Source organism: Lepisma saccharinum, chromosome 5, assembly GCF_977018435.1.
Source record: "Lepisma saccharinum chromosome 5, izLepSacc3.1, whole genome shotgun sequence".
In the NCBI taxonomy this organism is placed as follows: Eukaryota; Metazoa; Arthropoda; class Insecta; order Zygentoma; family Lepismatidae; genus Lepisma; species Lepisma saccharinum.
Genome location: NC_139233.1, coordinates 8,108,504 through 8,127,180, shown reverse-complemented (window position 1 = coordinate 8,127,180; position 18,677 = coordinate 8,108,504).

Here is an 18,677-nt window from a genome sequence, read left to right as displayed (position 1 = left end):
ACGGAGAATCTTCAGAAACAGAATATTATATTTTCTAAGTCTGTACTTTGCAACATTAGTAACTTTCCTCAAGTGTAATACTTCGACTATAATACGTAGAAATTTTCAGCGAAAAATGCAGGCTCGACCAGGACTCGAACCCAGGTCTCTGGCACACCGTGACATTGCTTTAACCACTGAGCTACCGAGCCGGCTTGGCCTCGCCTGATTTTTCGCTATCGCTGTTTTACCTGCGTGGATTCGTCTCTGCCAGTGCTACCGCAACGGGATCTGTTGCCTTTGAAACACAGTAGACTTCGACATTGCTTGGTTCCTCCCAGTGTAGAGATGTTAATTATTGAAGATTAGGCACACACAGAGGAGATGTACTACGTAGAAAATTCTACATAGTACATCTCCTGTGTGTGCATAATCTTCAACAATTCCACTATAATGTACAAATCAATAACAACTAATGTGTTACTTTTTTTAGACTGGAAAAATGTTTTAGAAATTGCCACAAAGAAATTATGTACATCGATTTGGACTATTTAATCTTCATGTATATTCACAAGTATTCTGGTCATCCTAGTTTTACCCTAAAGACAGTTTACAAAATAAGACATTATTTTCAAGTACCCGTAATACCAGCACAATTTATTTAAAAAAAAAAAAACTTTCCTAATTTTTGCCAAAAAATATTGGCATAAAATGTGCGATGATTGTACGATGAAATACGGTATATATTTTTCAAAACACAAATAGCATTGATACTGATTCGATGGCCAAGCACATTATGTGGCTAAGTTATGATATACCACTGAGGTTCCCAGATTCGAGTCCTGGTCTGAGCATAGGTGTTGTGAGTGTCAAACGAGTGTTTCATCACTCGTCCACATCGTGACAGTTAGCGAAAGGGTGTCAGAAAAACAACATAAAATAACAAATACTAACAACATTGGTAGGGAATAAAGGTAAGTTGTACATCCTACCTTGATGCATGTACATGTTACATGCTTAAAATGGTTAATTTTGTAGATTTAATTTTCAAACTTAACTTCAGATGGCTAGAAATCTGTAAAGAATTGTATGTATGGAATATTATATTCTTTCATCCCACAATGTGAAATCATCATTATTGTTTTGAACTTCTTGTTCCCTAGAGGATTTACTATATTATTAATTCAGACAGTTTACTCAATTGTTACATTCACTAAAATGTGTATGTGAAATATACAGTTGCATATTTAGTAATTTGCAGTGTCTCTCCATTAAATCTGTTTTTAAATACAAAATGAACAGTAAAAATGATACATAAACTTAAACCACTTTGTAAAGCCGAAAGAATGGGCCAATGGCAGTTTGAACTTATCTGTACTCTTACCATTTCCCACCGTGACTGGTGTGGATATTTGAAAATAGTAACAGTTCAAGGTAGTTTAGAATATTTATTAATTTTAATATGTAAGCATTCCAATGGAACTTTAACATAGCAATCTACCAGAGTTTTCAATTCAGTGGTCTTTATTCTTGGGTGATATTCATCAAATGCTGGTCTGTGAATCACAAAATTAATTTCTCTCCATATTGGTCTTGGGATAATTTCCATGATATTCAAGCTCTGAAAACTTCTGCACATTTTTGCAGACTCCAAAAAGTGTTGGTTGGTATCAGTGAAATAAGTCCAACTGTTACTTTCTCGTTTCAACGTTGCGCTATCGGTTTAGTCCTATTCTGTATTACTAGAGATTTGAAAAGTCATCTGCACATCTTTGTGTCATTGTGCTCATATTAACTAACATGTGATATTAGAGGCCTTCGCTATCTTATGCAAAAACTATTTGAAGGTTGGTATGCCTAGGTAATGGCACCTGATGTTGTGTACCTTCTTTTAATCAAACACAGATGGTCGTGAATGTGTTTTTAATTCAAGTGCCAAAGTCAGAAAATGAACATTGGTCGTAAAATGTGTCTAGAATTGAAAGTTTCGTTATTCATCCTGATGAAAAGAAATCTTACATTGAGAAGAGGAGAATGCACGTTGCTTGAGCAAACCAAATTTTCTCCCATGAAATAAGCGAAAATACTTTGCTCTGATGTTAAAAAGATGGCTGCATGTATGTTCATGTTTACTGTTATTATATGGGTTAGACTGCATCATAGTTACCAGGCTAAGATTAGAATTTCCTAGCAGATAATGTGGGTAAAAGTTTCTGAAAACATTATTTATTGTAAGTAATGAATGTGTGTTTTTTATGACACCGGTACAAGTTTTGTGTGTTGTATAAGAAACCACGAATAAATGTAAGTTGTATTATTACTTGAGTAATTTATTTTTCTTGATAATTTGCAAATATAAATTAATTTTGATATCCACTTGGACAGTATAGGTATTTTCTGTAGCAGGTCACCCACCAACACTATGAATATGTTGCAATACGTAGCTGTTCTCCTTGGACATAGGGCAGGGTTGAACTGAACAAGTCAATGGGCAATGCTCATGGATGATTTCAATGCTGCCCTTCGTTAACTTGATCCAGGGTTGTTAAAGGTCCGGGAATCCGTAAATTCTAATGGGTTCTATTGGGTTCCGCTGTAGGACCGGAAACATTTTTCTCGCACAATTTAAATTTGGTCCAAGTTGTGTGTTGTTACATTGAAAAAAGGTTACTGGACCGAATTTAATTTGATCCGGAAAAATGTTCCTGGACCATATTTAAATTGAGCCGGAAAAAAGATCCCTCGATCCTGTTTAAATTCATCCGGTAAAAAGGTTCCTGGATCGAATTGAAATACTTACAACCCTATTTACACTTGCTGGTTCTCTCTTTCTGATTGGAATTGAATTTATTTACAATTCCTGGAAATTAACAAAATCCATAAATTCTAATGGGTTGTATTTGGTTCCGTAGCAGGACGGGAACCTTTTTTCTCGCACAATTTAAATTCGATCCAAGCTGCATTTTGTTTCATTTCAATATGGAATTTGGACCCTATTTAAATTGATTCGAAAAAAAAAAGTTTTCTAGACCGTATTTAAATTGATCTGGTAGAAAGGATCCTGGACCGAATCGAAATACTTTACAGATAAAAAGGTTCTTTACGGTGAACCCATTTACGCTTGTTGATTTTCTCTCCTCGACCAGAATTCAATTTAAAAATTCCTGCACCTTTAACAACCTTGATTTGATCATCTTATTGACACAAGAAGAGAACTGTTGTAGAATTTGTTCTCTTCCCTCCCGTGTATATATAGATCAATCAACTGTTAGATATACTGCAGATATCAAAGTGATTCATATTTTGCAAAGGCTTGAACATCATCATCTGCTATACTTTAGTGTGCCAATTGTTATGAAAGGAAACATGGAACTTTTTGGGGGTGGGGTTATTTTTTTTTAACTCAAGGTGGATAAGGGAAGATATCAGTAACGCCGACGACAGAAAAACAGTGGATGAGCGAAAAGAGGAATCGCATTAGTATATCCATAAGTAAGTAATTAGAATGGAGGACATGCATTGTGTCAATGCACACTTATTCATCTTGGTGGCATCAGGCCCGTAGCCAGGGGGGTCAGCCCCCCCCCCCCCCGGCACTGCCATCAGCCCCCTTGTCATTAGGTTATTAGGTAAAACTATTTTTTATATAATTTGTTTGCAGTGAAAAGTGAAAGTGCAGACATCTATTACAGTCATTCATCTTGTTTATGAGCCGAAGTCTAGGTAGAAGATTTTCTAGACGTTAGAAAGTTCTTTTTTAAGGGAACTTCTTCATCTGTACCTTCGCTGCCCCTTCCACATCTGCATCAAGTCAACAGCTCCCAATTTTTGTTGCTTCGGAAAGGGGTGGAATGTACTTTAGGCACTATCATTGAATAGTTTGTATTTTTTCTTGTATGATATAAATATCTGTATCATCAAAAGTAGTATGAAGTGTGTAATAAGGGATGACGTCAGTAGAAGTCAATTAACCCTTCAAGAGATGTTTTAGAAGATACAGAAAAAACTAGTATTTGCATGCTATTTCAAAATTTTGTTTTCCATTAACTTGATGACCCCCACCCCTCCCACACAAACACACACACACACACACACGTAATTTACCTTCATTTAATACCGTTAAAATTTCGAAAATGGACTTGACTTACAAAGCGCCCCTGATAACCCACGAGTCCACCCCGGAGATTAATTCTAGCTACGGGCCTTTGTGGCATCCAGAGAATTACGTTCAGGTAGGCAAAATATCTATTTTGAAAGTTGTGATTGCTAGGATTCTTGCACTTTTCACTTTCTTCTGTACTTTTCTTTCTTATATATTTCTTATTCCTTCCCTCTTCAGGCCCGTGGCCAGGCAGGGGCCAGGGGGACTGACCTCCCCCCTTGAAACTGCCGTCAGCCCCCTTGGCATTTGGTAAAACAATTTTGAAGAGTGAAAATGTAGACGGCAGAATAATTTTGCTCACAACTTTGGTGAAGGATAAATTCACAGAAAATGAACAAGCAGCTATTACATTCATGTTATTTATAAGAAGAAGTGTAAGTAGCGGCAAGTATTTGGAAGAGTCTCTTCTCTAGACTTTAGAAAGTTCTTTCACAGAGGAGCTTCTTCATCTGTACCTTCGCTTTCCCCTGTTGTGGCCTCCTGGTTAGACAGAAATCCATATTCCTTCCACATTTATGTCAAGGGTCAACAACTTCATTGCTTCGGCTGGTGGTTGAATGCACTATAGGCACTGTTATTGAATATTGTGCATTTTCTTCATTTTCTTTTGTGATATAAATATCTGTATCATCAAAGTATAGTATGGAGTGTGTAGTAAGGGACAGGCCTGAACCCAGGATTTTTTTGAGGGGGAAGCCAAGCCCGAAACCTTGGTTTTAGATATATATATAAAAACAACAAATTAATTTGCTACATATATAAACTAGCAAATTAATTCCTTTAACGACTGGTTTTAGAAGATAGGTGAAATGTTTTTAATAAGTGTTGGATATTATTGATTTTTATTAAAAATAATAATTACATTTTCATACTTTTATTGTGTTATGTTTTTATAACTGCAAATCTATTAATAGTCTCTCGAAAGGAAATATTTCCTTATCGGAGTTGTAACTGGAGATTTCAGTGCCCAGGACGAGAATGATTTTCGCACCCCCTGCACCAGATTTGCACCCCCCCACCTACATATAGCTGGCATATTTAGACATTGTACAAATTTTATGTACCTACTCTTTTCCGCTGAATCCGATGAAAAGAAAACTTAGCACCAGTGGCGTAGCGCAGTTCTCTGCCCCCCCCCCCTGCAAGCAAAATACTCTTTACTGACAAAAAAATTATGATGCCGGAGTGGGGCGGACGTACAATTTTTAGCTAGTCCCCTTACCGCCCCCCCCCTCCAAGTTGTACAAGAAATTAACTTTTACCCAGAATACTCTCTTTTTTGTTATGTACTTAGCCTATATACTCTATGTGTTCAAAATTATCCGGACACTCACTGGAATTACGGCGTGAAGTTCGAAGCATCCTCCATCAGATGCACTGGCAATCAATACCGTGTGGGGCCACCCTTGGCCTTGATGACAGCCTCCACTCTCGCAGGCATACTGGCAATCAGGTGGCGAAAGGTATCTTGGCGAATGGCGGCCCATTCTTCGCGGAGTGCCCAGATGAGAAGAGCAGTGGATGTTGGGATAAGTGGGACGTTGTTATCTTGAAACCACTGTCTCACACGGCCCGCAGTGTGGTTGGGCGCATTGTCGTGTTGAAACACGCAATCATCATCCGCGAACTGTTCTTCGATGGTAGGCAGCATGAATGTTTGTAAAATGTCAACGTAATGATGTGCCGTGACAGTACCGTGCAAAGCAACGAGGAGATCAAGCTCCTTCCAGGAAAAACATGCCCACACTGTCACCCCACCTCCACCGAATTTCACTGTCGGCACAACACAGGATGCTAAATGTCGTTCATGAGGCATTCGCCACACCCACACACGACCATCGCATCGCCACATGGTATAACGCGATTCGTCACTCCACATCACGGATTTCCAGTTCTAACGACCAGTTGCGCCTCTCCTTACACCATGCGTGGTGGTGCTTCGCGTTTCGTTGGGTGAACTGGGGCTTATGGGCAGCCGCTCGTCCACGGTAACAGAGTCGTCGTACCTCACGTCGCACAGTCATGCTGCTAGGATTACATCCTGCCCTGGTTTGGAATTCCTGTGTGATGGTGGCGATCGCTGATTGCCGGTTCTCTCGTACTACCCTATTCAACACTCGGCGGTCTCTGGCTGTCAACATGAGCGCTCGGCCAGAACGTTTTGCGGTTGTACACGTCCCATTACGTTTCCACTTTACTATCACATCGGCGACAGTGGATTTTGGGATGTTTAGGAGGGTGGATATCTCGAGCAATGAGTTGTTATTCCTGTGGCACCCAATCACTTCACCACGTTCGAAGTCTGTACCGACCCATTCTGCTGTCTCGTGCACTATGCTGCCTGTAGTGGTCCCTTGCTTGCCTTAGCTCGCTGTAGATGGCACCACAGAGTGGCCTACTATGAGCAATACACATTTGCCTGGTGTCCGGATATTTTTGATCACATAGAGTATCAGTGTATTACCTCCTTGAAACTAAATCAGGATGGTCTGAATCTCTGATAAATAACTGGAAGAAGAATCTGGAAATCTTTTCTCGTATTTAAACGCAGCGGCACTGCCAGGAATCTTTTTTGGAGTAGGAGAAAGCTTCCCACTGCCAAATATTTTGTTCGTGATCATTTGTGTTTTTTGCTTGAAACATTTTTTAATGAGGTTACATATAATACACAGATATTAAAAAATACTGTTGTTTGGGGGAATTGTTATGGAATAGTAAACACTCATTTCATGGACTTTGAGCTAGGTGGTTGTGCCTGCAGCCCCTAAGCCATCCCTGGCTCCGCCAGGCCAAGATTCAACGTAAGAGTCGCTCACATTAGCCTTCTAATACTGATAGTGACCAATATACTCAAGCAAACGTATCACTGCAGTTATGGGGGTTCAACTGGACCTCTCGATTTCCGGTGGTGACCTAACATCACAAAGTCAATTGCTATCTGGTACGAAAAAATGGTTGCGGCCTCCGGTCTTGGGAGATAAAGCTGCGATAGGACCCTATTCACTGGAAATTTGCCGCTTGGAAGGACTGAACCACTCCCCCCACCAAAAAAGGTTCGACCTTAATATCATTATTCATAATTTTAACGCTGCCACTTCTTTTCGATAGACCATTGATCATATATTTCTTAAAGAAATAACCGTTTTATTAATAGATCATCAGTGCTGGAATTTGCATAAGCAACCTCCTCCTCTTCCTTCTATCCCCAAACTCTGAACAAGGAAATTCGCAGACAGGAATTTTCACTTCGAACTCTGCAGATCACAAAATCGTAACACATTGGAAAAGAAAACCTGGTTCGACAGAAATGTCTCCACAATTTCAATATGTAAGAGAAATGAACTTCACAAAATGATGGACGCATGTAACTCATACGCTGTGTATCCCGCGTGGCAGAGGAAGGGATAATGGCCCTCAGGTTAGGGCAATGTGGTAATTGCCCCTGGGCCCCACCTCCTACTGGGTTTTTGGGCTCCTTTGAAGTAAAATGTAACAAGTGTAGACAATGTGGGAAATTAATTTCAACTCGTATTTCAATATGAAAAGGCTTGGGGTCCCCTTCAAAATATTTAATGTGAAGTTAAAATTTAAATGTCACGTGTAACGCTAATGTTAGCGGTAAAAGATCATGAATTACCAAGTTTGATGTTTATTGTGTAGCAATAAGGAATCGACTGGTTGAGCAACTGAATCTTTCTACAGGATTCATAACTGTAGACAATTGACACCACACTACGCTTACGACAAACTGTGTAGCTATAAAGGTGTGAGATGAGGGATATTTCCCTATCGATGGCCATCTGCGAGCAAGTAAGTTCATTCTGCATTTCGGAGGGGATCTATATGACAAGTTAACCGGGCCCCTCTGGCTGAGACAATACTCCACTGCTTATTATCGCAGACGTCCTTACATGATGTTATTGGGAACCAGATTTCTGTTTCGCAAATAATCATTTTTTTTTTTGTAAGCGACACTAACTGAAATTTCTGCTATTATATAAAATTTCAGGAGAACATTGCGGGCCCCTATACCTGGAGGCCCCACCGCATTGCGGGGGCGGCAGCTACGCCACTGCTTAGCACTCAAGAAATGTGGCTAATAAAAGGACAGTCGGTTGTGCATCCCACACGATCTTCATTGAAGCAGTGTGTGCTATTGTTCACATCTGCAAAATCGATTGCAAGTTAAAGATAACTAGGTGGAGGGACAGAAAATGAGAAACTTTAAGAAGACATTAGTTTCCTAATAAATGAACATGTATGTGCTATATTTTATTCCCGATGAAGGGATGTGAGAAATGGAGGAGAAATAACAGGTCGGTCTAATTTCTATGTTCCAGGGGCCTATGGTGACAATGACAACCACCTTTGCAGCTACAGCTCCATTTCTTACTAATCCAATTTGATATAATTTTAAAATCTTATCTATGACTGTACGTTTTTACCTCGTGCTGTTACCAGCCATAAAAAGAGAGAGAACAAAAGATGTATGGAACATTGACACTCAGGCAGACATCATTCTTTGTTATTCCTTCTTTGTATGTGGTCATGATCTTATTCTTAGTAAAGTATGTTTGAAGTCCAAACTAATTGCTTATCTTTGTTGTTATAACACTAACTCTTACCCTCGGAAAATTTTAATGGGGAAAAATATTTAATAGAACAAGATCGTTGGTAGGAAGGTGGGAGATCCCCCTTCCGTCATGGGAATTAGTACCCTGAATGTGACCACCAACGCTATGGACCATGTATGAATGTGAATTAACCACAAAAAGAGGACATTTTCTCATCAAGACTGCAGTTCAAAAAATGTCAAAAGAGAGAGGAGATATGGTGAACTGTCCTAACCAAATTGGAACATTTAGTAGCTTTGCATAAATGGTTATAAAACTAAAATTACTAAATATAGTAGACTGCAGACTTCTGGAGTCTGCCTCTCTCCAGTGACAACCCATTCATTTATACAAGAAGAAAATCAAAATTCTTGCAAAATCCATGTTATCCATGTTATTTTTGTAGATTTGCATCAACATATTTCATGACTCGAGGGGCGGTTGGTCATGGCCCCCTTGCCCCCCCCCCCCTGGGTACGAGCCTGGTAAGGGATGATTTCAGTAGCAGTCTAACACTTCAACCGATGTTTTTAAAGATATAAAAAATGTAGTATTTACTTGTATGATATTTCTAAATTCTATGTAACTTAATGCCCACCAAACACACTCAGTTTACCTTAATTTAGTACTGTTAAACTTTTGAAAAGGGATTTCCTTTACAAAGCCCCCCCGGAGATCAATTCTAGCTACGAGCCTGGCCCTCTTGCTTCCTCTGTTTCTTTGTATTTACTCCTCCCTGTGTGTGTTTCTATTTTTCTCCTCTATCTCCATAACTATATCTTGGTGTACAGCATGAGCATCGGGGGGTGGAATCGAACCGTTTTACCCCCCCCCCCCCGCAAGAAATTGACATCCAACATTTCAAGTTGAAAGGGGCAGAAAGCTTCTTTTCTCTCTTTTTTTTTAAAATACAGAATAACCAAAGTAAAAAGGTGTGTAAGATCGAAAAACTTGAGGGTAAACCGTTTAATACAAGGAATAAATGTTTTCAAAATTCCAAAAATTATACTTCTGGGTCAGACCTCACACAGTAAACCGTAAAACTCAAATTTCCCCCCTTTAAAGTGTTTTCCTTGAGCAACGTGTGTAATAGTTTCATACAAAATAAATAACTACATATTGTACTACTAGGCTTTGTAGTTATGTTTTGCCCGAAGGCGTTGATTCATTTATTTTTTGTACGGTACATCTTTGCTGTCACGTTGTAAACACCAGTACAGAGTGAGCTTATCTTGCTTCGAAGTGTGCAAGTTGGCAACATTGTTCAGCTGCAGCCAGTTGCACCTCGCTCTGTCAAAACCAGCTGATGGCTTCTTCACGTGGTCTTGCCTCTTGTCTTCCCCTTCCCCCTCCTCTCCGCCAAGTGTTAGTTCATTGAATGGAGTTTGGCGTGTGCTCTTGCCGATATAGTTATTCGTTTTGTCCGGTACTGTTGTGCAAGGTTATTAGAAATCAAGGTAACTTAATGTATAAGGTAGCGTCATCCGAAAATTGCCGATCATGCACGAGCGCGTGACGTCATGTGGGAGGATCGGTTATGCTCGGTGCCCCTTCGGTTATGTTCGTTCGGGGCTTGGCCGAAGCAAACGGCCGCTATCATTTCTATGCGAGTTTCAGAGAGCGAAAGTGTTTCATTACTTTGAGGGGTAAATATTAATTATCATACTTCGGGATGGTATTGAGGTATTCCTTTAATGATTAGTAACATAATTAAAACATGCTACTTTTAAAAGAGGGAAAATTGCATATGCAAACGTATTGTAAAAATTCATGTTTCTGAAACCTGATCGATATATTACAAAGAAGGTTGTCCGTGTTCTCATTAGAATTTCAGATTTCATCATTTCATAAATCGTATTATGATTTTAATAAGAAACGTTGCCTGCTAAAGAAGAATTGCATTGTGAAAGAGTTACAAAGAAAGAATTGATTGACAGATTTGGTTTATTTTTGCTTTTCTGTTTCCTTTTAAATATGAAAGGAAAATCCATAAGAGGTAGTCCCCCCCTTCGATCTCTTTCTTTGTTTCCACAAGCAGGCCTCCTTGGCGTAGTGGTTAGCACATCGCACTTCAACGCCAGAGGTTTGGGTTCGAATCCTGACTTGGGCATGGATGTTTGTGAGTGTTCATTCATCATTTCATCACTCATCCCTATCTTCGCAAATTAGCCAAAAGTGGCACAAGAAGCGAAGTAAAATGAAGCAAATCAATCAATCAATATTTGTTTTCACATATACTATCACATTTACTAAATTCTCAATTTTCTCATTAAGGACAAATCAATGTGTTACCCGATTGGATTCGAATCCGGGACCCTGGCGTCGAATCGCGATGTGCTAACCACTACGCCAAGGATATCGACAGAGGCCTCCGAGATACTACGGGCCTCACAAAACGTCACAGGAGTACTATCGGATTATAAATTATGGATATTAGAGTTTGGATAATAAATAAATAAATTATATAATATATAATTTATAAATAAAAAAACACCCGTTCTTTATTTATAGAATCTCAAAGAGAGCGATAGTTTGCTAAACTAAAAAATAATCCTATTTTGTTCTCACGATGATAAAAATAGAAGGCATAATCAAAAATAAATTAGATTAACTATAGATTGACACAGAATTGAATAAGCTTAATTTTGATGTAACTCTTTTTTATGTTGTTCTACTGATTGACATTTAATTGGAGTCCAAACTTGAATATCCGTAATTTTTAATCCGATAGTAGTCTGGTATAATCTATTTACAACATTTAACACAACGCAGTAAAAAGCCTAATATTTAGTTTTCTGACTGAATAGTTCCTTCTTATTCATTCAGAACGTTGCAATCATTTCCAGGAACATTTCAAATTTTACATAACATCAGAAAGTATTAAAATTATACTGATATACTTAAAATCCAATCTTTACCATTCTCCATAATGTAACTTTATTTTTGAAATTATCAAGTGAAAGAAGCAATATACGAGCTAGATAAAATTTTACTCTACATTTGAAACTTACTCTAAATTCGAAAGAAATCCCAACCTTCTTCATATATTTATTTACTGTACAATAATTTACGTACGGATCAAAGTTCCACATGCAAAAATTTTTTGGGAAGTTTTATGTGGAGGAAGAATGATGAAATAGTTTGTAAGATAGTAGTTTCAGACTTTGAAAACGCAATTCCAGTTTGTAATTTGCAGATATTTTTAATTTCTCTGGTTCAAATTTGGCTGCAAGTTATCGTTGTCATAGTTCTAAAAAGTATTTTTTCGTATTAAGAACTTTACATACAAACGCGTGCTGAAGATGAGTCAAAGTGTACAAGTACTAATTGAACTAACTTAACCTACTCGAAATACTTGGTGAGTGCTAGGAACATCAATCTTAAATGTCTTAACCTACTAATTCAAGCCTATAGAAATAGATTTCTGCTCACATGGTAAATGAAACGCTTTGAGAATATCTATGAAAATATCTTAGTTTAATTAAACAATAAAGGAGAAAAGTTACATGAACTCACAATGATTGACCGTGCAACTGTACGAATCATTGTTCGTTAAAGGACTTTGTCCGCAGATTTTCCATTTCCATTTCCATGTCTGAGTTGTATAACCGGAAAATATACTCCAAGGCTGATATGCGACACACATTTGTACATTAACGAAGTAACTTGCATTACACTAATCTTAGATCTTCCTCTTTTTGACAGAAATGTACCACAAAGAAATAATGTAACATCCATTGGTTTATATTGAGTACAAGGGTACAAAATTATTCACAATATATTTGTGAAATATCAAAATTGAACAAAGTTGCAAAAATTTCAATGATGGGTGTAATATTCACTCATGCAATATTTACCATCGTGCAAACAACGCTATGTAACTCGAATTGAAGATGTACTAAGTGAATTTAATTTCGAATAGCGTGAAAGTTAGTACGCGATCTTCGAAATGCCCATTTCCGACAACGTTTTTCACAATAATGTGAACATACAAATCACAATCAACATAGGTCTGTGTTGTGTTAAATGAAATTGTTAATAATTATAAATCCGACTTACATAAAATGTACATAACAAATCAATTAGCCTCACTACGTACTTCGCACTAGTTGAACACATTTTGAAGATATTGATAACTTTTCTTGTGGTACTGTCGGTTAGGTTACGTTGTAGATTTTGAACTTCTTTATTCAGTTAAAGCAGGTTGAAAGAGGTTGTTTGTAATCTTTAATTTATTTGCTTCATTATGCAGATGTGTGTTTCTCCTTTGTAAACGATTGAATATGTTTTCCAACAACGAACCATTGCTTGCAATTTGTGCATATACCTTTGTCTATATATTTTTCTCTTTTCTGGCAGCATAGTCTTTAGCTTGTTTAGGGCACGTCTCCTTATTGCATATATTTCGTAGAGAACAGCTATGCAAACCTTATCAGTACGTCCTACAAGCGAAAAGATAAGTGTTTAGGAGAACTACACCATTTCCTCGATTATTTGGTACTAAAGTAATTGGGTGTAATTTTAGCGATGGCACTGCAGTTGGCTTCAGCACGTTCTTTGGTGGAAAATACAGAAATTCTGCCTTTAGATCTCGCACATAGTTTTCTTCACAATAATTGGCACTGCACACTTGCACTTTTTTTACATTTCGTCTACAAGCATGAATCCACTGTTTACTTACGCAATCATCGACTGGAAATCTATGATATTTTATGTCAGTTCCTTTAGTTTTCTGGTTATAGTTTTCATAGCTTGCTACAGCACAATTAGACATGATTGCAGTCTACAAGTACAAAAATACAATAAAAATAAATCGAACGCTACAAAATCAACAACCTGCTTGTTCCGATTTTTGCGACGTACCCCACACCAAACTTACTGCACATAGCAACGAGCACCGTCAAACCCGATCCTCCCAGATGACGTAATGCATACGTACTTCACATAGCAACGAGCACCCCCTGATTAGAACTGTTGTGTAGGGACTGAGGAGAGTGCAAGTGCTAGTGTCAAGTGATAAATTGAAGAAACAATCCATTTATTTGAAGTCTGCTTTCATTATTGACTCTCAGAGAGACGTTGCTGGTGTTAAGGTAGGTGAGCATGAACACTTTTTGAATCCATTTTTTCTTATGTTGATTTCGTTCCCGTGTGCTTCTTCGTTGGTGCAATTTCTTGTACAACTTCGTTCAACTGAGATGTTGGGTAGTCAAGGCGGTTTAAAATTATGAGGTTTTGCTGGTTTCCTGTTGTACAGCGGCTCACAGAACTGAACGCATACCACCTTCGTTACGAGAAACAAAGGAACATTTAACAGCAAAAGCATACCGGCATGTTAACAAACAAGGTAAACATTACACTAGATTGCCGATAGAGTAGGGGCTGTAATGCAGTGGCGCAGGAACGTTTTTCATTTGGGGGCGTACAAAATTCAGCCTCCCCATATAGTATTTATATATTACGTAGCAGGCACGTATCTGGACATACATTTCGGGGGTGGGGGCGATTTTACAATACCGGGAATTTCTCCATTTTGTTTGAAATTCGGCATACTCACTAAATTAGGGCTCCTAATCACGAATCTGAAGTTAAATTTTGGCGCTCACGTGTCAAACTTGCAAAATAAGAGGGTCAGTCATCGCAACCGACAATGCACAATTGCTCATTATATATCGCAAGATTTTCCGTTTCGAATACTTAAAGAACGAAATATATATATTCCTGATATTACTACGACCCTAAAATTAACTATGTTTCCGAACCTAACCTAGCCTAACCTAACCACGCGCCAATGGTTCGTGAGGCTAGCGCCAATGGTCCGTGGGCCTAGCCATAATTCAGGAATATCTATACGTGAGCGCCAAATTTTAAGTGCAGATTCGTGATTAGGAGACCCAAATTAGTAAGTATCCGAAATTTCAAACAAATAGGAGAAATTCCCTGTATTGTTAAATTATACCAATTAGATATGTAAATTAATTAATATTGTATTGTTATTGTTACATGAACAGGTAAAAGATAGTAAAATAATAGAGATAACTACACGTATTCATTATCTAGCTTACGTGTAGTTAAGATCGCCAAGATTTGCATAAAAACAACTGTCCTGGCAAGGAATTTAATGTCAAATAGAAAAGAAATTGAATATTTATTGAATAACAAAAAAGGAGTTAGATCCAATAAGCGAAAAGTAAAGTTCTTGATTAATATTTTACGTATATTATCATTAGTAGTGGGCATGAATCTTTGGAACCATCAAAGCCGTATGAGCCAAATTCCTTGCCTACCAATAAGTTCAGCGGAAATAACCATCGATTATATAACAAATGCTAAAGAATTATATTTTGATTATTTACCATTACTACTTGGTAAGTCTTTGGGGGGGGGGGGGTTCCGGACTCCCTGGACGTCCCTAAATACGACCTTGGTACCAGGCACGTATCTAGAAATATTTGGGGGGGGGTCCGATCCAAGTGTCTCAGGAATAATAATAATAATAATGTTTAAATTAAAATAATTATATTAAATAAAATTAATACTAAATACAATACATAAATTAATATTTTATTATTATAACACGAATAGGTAAAAAGACTATATAAGAATAGAGGTATAACAGCGCATATTCATTACGTAGCTTACTTGTAGTTAAGATCGGAATAATTTACATAAAAACAACTGCCCTGGCAATTAAATTATTCTCAAATAGGAGATGAATAATTGAATATTTATCGAATAACAAAAATGATGTTACATGTAGATGGAGAGAAGTAAGTTTCTGATTAATATTTTATGCATATTATTTGAGTAGTAGTGTACATAAATCTTCATTGTAACGTCATTCAAAGTCGTATGATCCCAATATAATCCTTGCCTTCTAAAAAGTTCAGAGAAAATTAATAACAATTGATTATGCAACAAATACTAATATTTTCATTACTTAATTTTAGTACTTCGTAAGCCTTTCTGAGGGGTGGGGAATCCGCACCCCTGGACCCCCTTAAATACGTCTTTCAAAGCCGAATGATCCCAATATAATCCTTGTCTTCCAATAAGTTCAGAGGAAATTTTACAACAAAGGCTAAAAGAATATATTTTTCATTATTTAATTTTAATACTTGAAAAATCTTTCGGAGGGGGGGTCCGGACGTGATACGTGAAGCCATGAGAAATATTTTATTTTAGAACAGCATACACGAATGTCCTGTTGTTTAATGCAAAATTTGCATAAATATTTTTGTTTGTTTTTAGAATTCACGTTTTTTTAAAAAAACAGATTTTAAAACAAGATAACAATTCTGAAACATGTAAAACTGTAGACCTCGTTTCGGGCTTATTTGAATTTATCGGAATGGAAAATCAGGAGTTCGAAATGTGAAAATTATGAACCAAAACACATCTATTCATTTTAATGCAGGTTGAGCCACCCCAACCAGGAATAATCATCTCCCACCCACTGGATATAGAAACCACATTATTGAATTTATCATATTTATAGAGTTTCACCTCAGTTCAGTTCATTTTAATTATAATGTCCCATAGCTACACATAAAAATATCTTTAAACAATTTATGGCAGATGTGTACCACATCCAATGCCTTTTAGAAGCTGTTCATTTGTTATTTTTTCAGCCATCTATAGGGCGTTGTATTAAAAAAAAAAAAAAAACTGAGTTGAGATGGTTCCCGATCAACTCGTAAGAAGTCTAACCATAGACTAAGAAGTATATGTCTAACTTTGAAATATTTGTGAAACATTTGACAAATCATTTATTTGTTATATAATTAGCTGTAGCTAATGACACTCTTCAAGCACTGAAAGTACTATCATTACATATACAAAACCGAAATCCTTAAGATCTCAGAGAAAGCAAGGAAAGCCATACGCTCAAAAGTTGTTTTTCTTTTCTTTTCAATCGTTGGTGGACATTATGAAGAGTCGGCCAAGGTTTCTTTTCGTATGTAATCGTATTAAATGCAGGTGCATGCGTGTGTTTTTGGGTGACATGTCAATTTCTCGTTTATGTGAAAAGGTAAACTTTTAACTGTGACGCGCACATGCTTTTGCTTATATTAAAGATTTTCGCATCTACAAAGAGAATCCAATACACATTCCCCACCTCGCCGGCCTCCGTGGCGGAGGGGTTAGCACTGTGTGCGCTATGACGCCAGAGGTCGCAGGTTCGAATCCCGGCCTGGGCATGGGTGTTATTTGTGAGTGTCCATCAATTTCATAATATCCTTACTCATCCTCATCTTCGCGATTAGCCAAAAGTGGCAGAAAAGTGAAGTAAAATAAACCAAATAAATCAATCAAACATTCCCATCTCACGAAAAAACCCTGTGAATTCAATTAAAAATCTACCAATAGAACCTGCAGTGAGTCTCACCTATCTCGTTCATTCATCTGACTAATGTAATTTCCTTACAGTTTGACTTTAGGGTTTAACTTAAAAAGGACATTGTGTTTGTGTTGCATTATTGCATTCGATATCAAAATTAGATTTTAAGCAATTAATGTCCAATTAGTATAAGTGTACCTAATACATAGGTAAAAATAAGCCCCCCCTCCCTCTGATAAAATCGCAAATTGCACCCTATTTAAGTTTGATTTGATTTAGTTTATTTTACTTCGCGTTTTGTGCCTCTTGGCTAATTTGCGAAGATGGGGATGAGTGATGAAATGATGAAATTGATGAATGGACATTCACAAACAACCACGCCCGACCGGGATTCGAACCCGGGACCCTTGGCGTCGCAGCGCGATGTGCTAACCACTCGGCCACAGGGTCGGCCACCCTATTTAAGTGTCTAGGGAAAATGTCATTTTACCTAGGAATGATATGGCTTTGCGATGAGTCGAGAATTGTCACAGTCTCAATTCGTCTCCTGTGTGGTGAGGTCCTTCTCGTTCTTGTTTGTGTTTTTTTTTGTTGTTGTTGTTTCCGTTTCCACTCTGAAGTTATTAAAACTTATCTAGATTCACTTCATGCTAAGATAGGCTAATCGGGACTCTATTTTCAAAAAAATATCTTAATATATAGGTTTAAGTATAGGTATCCGAACAACCTCTTACAAAGATATGAAAAATATGGGTGAGGTACAGGAGTACATTGTACCCCCCGAGTTGGTGTGTCGTGTCGTGTCTCGTCTCGTTTGTGTAAGTATTTCGTTTCGGAAAATTCCATTTTAAATATTCAAAAGAAAATGGTGTCAGTCATATACTCTTCTGATGAAGATTTGTATCTTATCTTCGAATCGACGCGACCACTTCTTTAGAAAAGTGTACCCCCTTACGCAAAGGAGCATTCGTCTGCAGCGTGATTTTCTGAGAGCAAATCTGATTCCATTGTTCCACACACATTTAAAACAATTTTCATCTCCTTAAAGAGATTTCTAAGAACATAGGTCAATGAACTAACTAGTAGCAAGCACAATGTAGTAGAATAAGTTTGAATTTCTGTGGTAAGGAAGATAATGTTTATAAGTTATAAGCACTTTTATTGGGTGAATTGAAAAAGTATTATTTTAACAGTAGCACCTTGCGTCTGCTGTCAAATTACCAAAGGGGTGGGGGTACAACTCTATTTATGGATTTAGGGGGTACAGTACCCCCTTCAAAAATTTGGGGGGTACAATGTACCCCTGTACCCCTGTACCCCCCGTTCCTGCGCCACTGCTGTAATGTACCGAATGTTATCTTTACCTTTGACTGTTGCGATAAGTGAAAAAATGGTAAAGAAATTAGAACAATTGAAACATGTTTACTTGTTTGTGTAAACACAAACACAAAACTTGTGATTCTCGTGCCCGCACACCAATGACGGAGATCATTTTTCGTGAATAATGTTCGCACGGCTATCAATTGTCAGCGGGGTAAGAAAATGGGGGGGTTTATAATTATTCTGTACTAGTTTGCAAGAA